Source organism: Triturus cristatus, chromosome 8, assembly GCF_964204655.1.
Source record: "Triturus cristatus chromosome 8, aTriCri1.1, whole genome shotgun sequence".
Classification (NCBI taxonomy): Eukaryota; Metazoa; Chordata; class Amphibia; order Caudata; family Salamandridae; genus Triturus; species Triturus cristatus.
Window position 1 is genome coordinate 120,942,285 of NC_140591.1, and position 9,176 is coordinate 120,951,460.

Below are 9,176 nucleotides of genomic sequence, written 5' to 3' on the forward strand. Positions count from 1 at the left end.
CAGCTTTTTTAATTTTTCCCACAGAAGGTTTCTATTGACATGGTCGAACGCTGAACTGTAGTCAATGTAGCACAGATATAGTGGTTGCTTCGCTTCAAGGGCGGCATCGATTAATAAACAAAGAGCTAAAATGTTGGAGGTTTACAGAAGCCTGTTTGGTTGTATGGAATTGCTGAAGCCTCAGCTGCCCATGATGTTAGTTCCTCTAGAAGGAGTCCCGCAAAGTATTTGGCCTCATTGTCGAGCAGGGCCATTAGCCGATAATTTTTTGGGTTGTTTTGGTTTCCCTTTTTAAAGATAGGTGAGAAGATGGCTCCCCTCCATGATGATGGTATTATTGATGTCTGCAGGATTTTTTCGAACATTGGTTTAAGAGCGACGGCCCAATATTCTGGATCTTGCTTGAACAGTATGGGGGAATCCCATTTGGAGCAGGCGCCCCCACACGTCTTCCCTTTGAGATTCTATTACTAATTAGTGCACGCTTGATTACGATTGCCTGATCTAGCTGCTAAGGGTAGTGCTGTTCACAGTGCAGCATTAGTCGACCCTCAGTGTCCTTTGTGGGAATAGATATTCTTTGGCTATTTATGTCAGTATTGTTGAAATGCGTGGTAAGAAAGATTATCCAGTCATAAGAGTTAATGCCTTGACTCCGCTCCTTGGACAGATTGTTGATCTTTTGCCAAAATTATGCGCTGTTGTTGGATTTGGCATCTTGTAAGAGTTTGGCCCAGAGAGACTCTTCTGCTTCTCGCTTAAGTCGCCAGATCAGCCTCCTGCAGTCGTGCTTTAGCCGCCTCAACTCTTCATTGGCGGCGAGATCTGTCCTTAGTCTTCGTAGCGCTTGGCTGATGAGAGTCTTTAGTTTTTTTTAGATGAACATTGTTTCTAAGATTATGGTACCGCGTGTGCTTCATGGATTTGCCAGCTCCTTCAAACCGGGTATTCCCCTGCTTTGTTCCCATATTATTGCGTAGCTTTTCTGCAAATATCTCCCAGCTGTCGATTAGGTCTGTTGTTGCATTTTGCGCTTCGCCGAGTGCTTGCTTAGCGTAGAGCAGGAGGCGCTGAGGGTCATCTGTTCTGCATTTTATCTGCCTGTCATTTGCAGTATAGACTGAATTGTGCCCCTTGGTGCATACAGGGTTTAGGATTGTGAAGGCCTCTAGTGTGACTTCTTGAGGTAAGTGGTCACTGAAGTCTAGTGAGCCAATGTGGAAATCTCTTGCCGATTGAAACAGGTTGCTGGAGAGGAAGGTAAAGTCAATTGTTGAATTGGTCATTGTACTATGGAACGTTGCCGCTTGGGGGCGGTCCCCTGGAAGTCTTCCATTTAGTGCTCGGAGACCTAGTTCATCTAGTGTCGCTAGGAGTCGCTGCACTGTTTTTGTGCTTCTTCCTCCAGAAGAGTTATCTTGAGGGCTTGGTTCCCATGCAAATGGGTTCTCATCTGTGGTGACTTCTGTGGCTGGGTTGTTGAGCATGTTCTGATTAAAATCGCCACTGATGATCAGACTGTTTGTTTTCTCTGTGGTTAGTAGTTTTATGAGGGCTTCTTTCAGCTGATGGGCTGCTTGCTTCTTTCCTCGTGGGTGTAAGCAAAGGTTTATCAGAATTATCTCCTCATTTTTAACCTGTTTCCGAATGGAGATTCGTAGTGCTTGCATTGAATTTGGTGGGTCTAATTTGTGTGAGATTTGCACTACTGTAAATATGCTTCTTAATGAACTATATATAGCGAGGCCTCCCTTTTTGTGTCCAAATCTTGTGCTCTGTGTAGGAGAGATGACAATTCAGGGTATAGCCTGGGAGTGCTGGAGGTGAGTCAGTCCATGTTTCTTGCAATGCAATAAGATCGAATCTTTGCATGTAAAGGATTAGTTCTGTGTCCATGAGCTTATCTCCTAGACCACTGATATTCCAGGAGCAGATTTTGAAAATTGTAGAGGTACATTCCTACACTAAAACAAACCTGGCTCCAAGGGAGGCACCATGGTGCAAGGGTTAGTGCCTACTTTGGCGCGCGCATCAAATTGTGCACCATTGCAGGTCGAAAGGAGAAGTATGTACAGTATTTCATAAATACGGTGCATTCCTGCCCTTTCACATTGGCGTGCGGCAATGCAGCAAGAAGATTTGTGGTGCTGAACTACACCAATTTCTCATAAATGAGGACCTTAGTTTATTCACAGTAGTTATCCATTAGACACCTCCTGTCTAAACTTAGGGGGACAACATGCCTTTTTGCTGTCCCTATCTATAGCTTTTTGTTTCATTTCCACAACACCTTCAATTTTTGACAGTAAACCGTAATTGTGTCAATTTTATTTTTAACATTCCAACAGTCAGTCAATCAGAGCGCTTGTGGGGCTTGAGCATGAAAGCTCACGGTAAATAAAAGCCTCTCGACAAATCAAAGGGTCACAGGGCTCCATTTTTGATTTCACACTCTTGTAAGAGGCTTGCGGAACTCTAGTGATTACCAACTACAAACATATATAATTATTTTTTTACCCTTACTATATCAAACACTACAGAACAGATTTAAACAAAATCACAAAAAGCACAATCTACAGACCAAGATCTAGCTTTCTGCCAAATTTTATGTAATTTCATTCAATAGTTTTTGCTGTAGCCTTGTGTAAAGAATTCTGTGGAAAATGAATAGGGATTTTTGAGACCCCTTTTTTTCGCGGACCTCACTTGGAGTTAGAAAGACTGTTTTTGTACAAACTCCCCATAAAAATATAACTTTAAACAGTGCAGTGATAAATCCCTTGTGTCTAAAATAATGTCAAATGTGTGCATATATATGTTTTACACCTCTTAACAAAGGTGCAATAGTCACGGTTACCAAAGTCATTGTGACTCTCGGTGTAGTTGCGAAAATGGGAAGTAGGGTTCAAACACAGTTTTTGAAAAAGTTACTACAAATATATGTGTACAAACATTTTCTTTAAGTTAGTAATGTGTGTACTGTAATAATTTTTTTATTTGGGGATGTCGTTAAATGTCTGCATTAATTTTGCGATTTTCCAACGTGATGGGGATTAAATATTTAACAAATATATATATTACAAGACAATTAACAAAAATGTGAGCTTTTGGGTGGCTCAGACAAGAGCCTTTTCATTGAGAGTGTGTATAAGACAGCTACATTTAAGACTGTATGCAAAGTATGGTTGCCTAGAAACACCCTCTTCCCTTCGTCTATAAAGTGGACTCCATCACCTCTATATCTTCCATGCATGTCAAAACTCAATTTGTTGTTGTAGACAGAGCCCATGTTAGGGTCTCTGAGGAAAGCAGTTTTTCTTTTAACATGTTTCCCGGCTTTGTAAATCTGTGGACAGAATTGATTGAACCACTTCCATTTCTGTCTTTCACATATATTAGAGTACACCAAGACAGTGTGAGGGAAAAGCAATACCAGTTCTGCAAAAGTATATTTCATTAGGATTTTCAGCCCTACCCCAGTCAATGTGCCTAGGTCCTTTTCACTGCAGTGCACAATCATGAGATGAGGAGCTTGGAAATCCACAATTGCTTTAACCAAAGGCAGCAGCTGATGAAAATGTAATCCACTCTGGACAAACCAACTAATCTCCACATTTGGCAAACCCAAGTCCCTGTCACACAGGAAAGGTCTGTAGCTGAATATCACAGTTGGTACTATGAAAGACAATGAAAATGCATGTGTGCTGGTGGTTAGAAAAAACAACAAAAATTTGATGTGATGAAGGGAATAGGCAAGTGAATAAAAGTAGGTTGTATTTGGAAATGATTAGTAAATAGATGTTTCATTGGCTCTAGTAAATAGAAATACATGTAATACAGAGTTGGATATGCTTTACAGTATGTGCAGTAAACCAAACCTGCTGTAGTTAATTTTGTAACTGGTATGGTCCTTCTGGAATGTGTTGTGAACTTGTGACTTACAGGTTCTCGTTGGGTTTTTATGGAGAATCTGCAGAGGATGTTTTGGGGCTAAGGTGTTAAATAAACAGGTATTAATGTTTACAAATTGGAGAGGTTTAGGTTCATTGTTTTATAAGGTAGGTAAGATTCTCTAATGTAGATGTTCTAAGAAAGTGTAGTATAGTGATAGATATATAAAAGTATTAGGGAACGTAGGTTTTCCAACTCCCGTCTTTTTCATGAATTCATTGCGATCATTGAGATGATGTCATAATTATTGACACAAAGGCATGCATTTTGGGCAACCTCTAAACAGGAGTGAAAGGGTAAATAGACAGCAACCAATCAGAAATGCACTTACAAGACTGAAATATAAAAGCATTTTTTTTTATTTGCTAACTTTTGCAGTATCAGGCACTGCAAAGTTCAGAAGGTTGCCATTTATGGTTGCTTTGTATGAGAGTGGTGTGCCATTCTTGTGCTAAGTTTTTACAAACCCTGAGAATATTGCTTGTACCTGCAATTACCAACAAACTCAATCTTCTGGTATGTTAATAAAGTTTTTATGAAAACCAAAAAAAAGATTATTAATGTATATAACGATGTCATATTATAATAGATTTTGAAATAAATCTATTTATTTAAGAAAGAAAGCATGATATATAAATCAAATAGTAAGTGTTTTTATGTATCTATTAATAGGTAACTAAGACATAGTTTATCTTAGGTGCAGATCAGGTGTCTGTCAAGTTAGTTTAGAATTTATTACCATGGAGTTCAATATTGCATTGTATTCCTTTACTGCATTCTGGACGTAGTAGGAGAAAATACTGCACACTAATGGTTAAACAAATATGTAATCTTGTAGTATATGATGTCAAAGTTGTATATGTATATATATGATGTGCTGCTAATAACTAATGTTTTAATTTAATTCTGGGAGTTATTTTTTCCATGATAAAAGATGAATACAACACTCAATTTTGAAAGTGAAACTATGCACTGTAACTGTATGTGAATTATGAAACTGAATTAACCTATGCATGGTAGGGCTGTCAAATCACTTAAAACTACTACGCAAGGTGTATATTTTGCTTGCACTGTATATAACTGACCACTGAGGTAGTGTAGCTAGGCCATAGCGCAGGGAGCTATTCGCTTACAAAGTAAAAGATGCTTAAGTAAGATGTATGCACTCATAGAAACCTATGTGCCCAATTATACAACCAGCGTACAACAACACAAATTTGAGATACCTAAGTAGAAAAGCAGACAGACACTGAAACACCTATTGAGGTTCTTAGAGAAGCACGCAAAGATGAACTCATAAAGACAGATACAACTGATATATATATCTTATGGTAATGAAAGCAGTATCTCACACACTTAAATAACCCAATATTGGCTGGTACACCCAGGAGGCAATCTATGCAGGCTCTTAAAGACACATTTAGAGAACCACCTATCACATAAAGAAAGTCAGTGATTTAGTAATAAATTTACATACACGTGGAATCACAGCCCCAGATAGGAACTGAAACACTTATTCAGATATCTGCTAAACAACTGACACTTTCAGGTTTACTGTGCAGATAAGTAGCTCTTGCATTATGTCGCAGGCCTGGTATACTTGAGCTAGGGCATGTAGTTTTACTGGTAGAACTGTCTTATCACTTATACCTGCTAGACGAGGTGTAAACTATTCTTGTACCACATATACCTGACCTCTGAGGTAGGCTGTAGCAAAGCCATAGAGTGGGGAGCTATTCACTTAAAAAGATGAAAAATGCACTTTGATGTTTCAAAAATCTATAGAAAGGTATGTGCCCATTAAACATCCAGCCTACACCCAGACTTAAATCTGACATACCCAAGTAAAAAAGCAGACGGAAACTGAAACACTCAGTGAGATAGTTAAAGAAGCATGCACAGATTCACTCAAACATACAGGCACAACTGATATGTTTGTTGTGCTACTAGAGACAGTTTCACACACTTGAATAAGCCAATATTTCACAGACACATTTAGAGGACCATAGATATCACAAAGTGAGACAGCCATAGACAAACAAACATATATAACCATAGAATATCAACTCCTGATAGGGAATCCCACATTATATGTGAAAAGACTGACACATTCAAGCCTAACATGTAAATCCCTTCTCAAGTTTTAAGCTACTCATCTACGACGTATGACTATCCACTGAGGTAGGCTGTAGTTAGTCAATAGGGTATGTTCGTTTAAGGTAATGACTGTGTAAGTAGGTGTAGGGGTGAGTGAGAGGGTGTGTGAATATCTTTATGGGTGAGTAAGTGTATGTGTGAGTAGCTGTATGAGCAACCTCTCACTCACCCACATGTATAACTGAGCAGTAAGATAGGCTGTCAGTAGTTAATAGGATGGGAGCTACATATTGAAAAGTGAACACATGTAGTCTGAAGATTGTCTACACTATATATCCTCATTTAAACTAAATGTGTAAATAGGTAAAATATGTAATGTGATACAATACAATCAAGTGATGAATGTACTTTCCTATTTTTGTTTTCACACATCACAATCTAGTTATCTACACAGAATTGCCAATGCAACAAAAACTCAGAGAAGAAAGAAGCAGCAGCAAATAGATCATCTCCTTAGAACTAAGAAACAATAGGGGCAAAATGCAAAAAATAATGGGCAAAGAGAAAAGTCTTGCTGGTGAGAGGACCAAGACATTTCTTAAAATTGTTTGTACACAACTGGAAAAAGTGCTAAAAGAAGTAAAGAAAAAGAAAACTATAACACTGACTACTAAAGCACAAAAGGTCTCTGATGTAGAATGTAATAAGTCATTGATAAAAGGAGATACTTTAAACAGAAGCAGTTCAAAGAAATCAGAAGTAGAATTTTCTGTACTAGAGTAGTTCACAACTTAGTAATATCTATGAAAAAGTATAAAAGAACAACACAAGCAATCAGACGGATGGAATATGTTAAAGGTGTAGTTGTAAGGCGTTTACTCTGTAGAAAAGACTATTTATCTTGGTTTTAAACAGAATGAAGACAATGGACAAAATAGAGTTATTTATGAGGAGATGGAGACGAAATAAAAGACTTGCTAATGGAAGTAACGTTTGCAAAGTTTTTAGTGGTGAATGGATATATGCTTCAAGTACTGAGCCTTTCGTTAATGAAGAAGGAAAGAGGTGTGGTGCCGCGTCCAGGGCGACTGACGCTGGAATCTGGGGCTCACGGTTCGATCCCCAGCAGCAAGTCAGCATAGCACCATGTGACTCTGCGCAATAGCTTGCTTAATGTTCCCGACGGCCCCCAGCGCCGATATGCCTTGGGGTAACTGTTTGATCTTTACAAATACTGGATTTACATTTTTCCAAGACAACACATTAGTGGATGCAGTTGATGAATCTGAACGATGTTATGAGATGAAAAATCATAATCCCGTTTGAAAGGAAGGAATGGTGCATAGAAATGTTGAGGAAGAGCTTGCTGAAGAGATGCAAGGAAGACATAGACAGCCCTCTGTGTACAAATGGAATTGTAGTAGTGTTTGTATTATTCGTCAACAAACAATTCATATATTGAAAAATATCCTCCTTATGTTTGCTTCCAGAAGTTTAAATAACAGAAAATACATACTTTGAAAGGATTAGATCCATGCAAAGTAAGAAAGCATACTAATTTACAAGGACACTCACTAGCTTGTCTGTCAAAACAAGTGTTTCAAAGCAGCTTTCGTCAGTTTAGAATGTTTGGAGTACACCATACAATAATGAGAATTTTTCTAAGAAGTAAGTAACCCGGTATATGTAAAGCGCAAACCTATCACCCCCAAAGGTCTCAAGGCGCTGGCTGACATTGGGGAGATTAAGCAAGATATTGCCCAGAGTCACAGGGTGCTGGACTGAGCTGCTGCTGGTGATCGAACCGTGAGCCCCGTACTCCGGAGTCAGATGCCCTGGACGCTGCGCCACACCTCTCCCTCAGAAGGCTTTACTATGTAAAAGCCCCTGCTCTGTGTTTAGGAGAGATGAATAGACCTTGTTTGCATGGTAGTGTAGTAGAAGTAGTAAAGGTTTGTGATGATGTTGAATTTTCTTTTTTTGTACCAGAACAGCAGTGTAGGGAAAATGAAGAGCTGGTAACAATAGGAGTTGCGAAACAGAACATAAGTATTACTGTTGCTATTTTTGAAAAGGAGATTAGAAACTTCAATGCAGTTTGCTCAGAGCAACCATACTGTGTTTGTATATGTTGTTGATGCACTCACTTCAAGAATAAAAATTGTAATGTTGATTTGTACATTAAAACTGAAAAAGAGAATAATAATAAGCGGTGTGAATTTGCTGTGTACTTATTGGTAGAGGGATGATTTGACGTATCCACCCGGCAAGGTATATTTAAGTACTGCTATAATAAGTTAGAGGAAAACAAAATGCCTTCTAGAGCACTACACAATAACTGAGAAATAGTACCTGTCCCAGAAGTACTTAAAGACTTGAATGTTTATGAATCCATATCACTACAGTATTTACATCCATTTCAAGCTGTAGTTCACATGGAACCAAAGACAGGGAAATTACCTCCAACTGAGCACCAGAAAGGTCTCAAAGGAAGAGTTGTATACTTCATAAACACACTTAGGATCAGAGGGAATCAGAGGAAACCAGGGGGTACTAGTCCCTTGATAGAACATTTCTTATCACACAGAGTATGCCCGGCTATAAGTGAGGGAGAGAATAAAGGAAGATAGAAGTATTGTAATGTTTGTAGAAGAAACAGGAGGAGAAATTTCCTTCAGGATAAGAACCCTCCCTCACTGTTAGGTGACATGCTTCATCATATGGGTTCCCTACACTGAGGTGTGGACTTCAATCCCCCGAGGGGAGTAGCTGAGGTGTTTTCTCTAAGATGAGCATACAGAAAATGGTGACTGAGGGGCAGAGTGCCTTACTCTCGCCAGGACGTCTCCTCGACAGACTCAGAAGAGTAGAAGCTTCAAAATACATCAATGACTCAAATCCTGTCATTTTGGAGATGTGGAATGCGAATATTGATCGACAGTCAGTTGCGGACAATTCAATTGCTGTTGCTCAGTATATCACCTCTTACATAAAGTCAGATAAAACAGAGATGAAGGAGATGTTGGAGGAGATTTCAGCAGAAAAGATTCCTACAAAAAAATTGTACAGTACAGTTTCAGTTTGAAAATGCTTTCTCACAGAGAGATAGGGTCCTATGAATGTGGAGA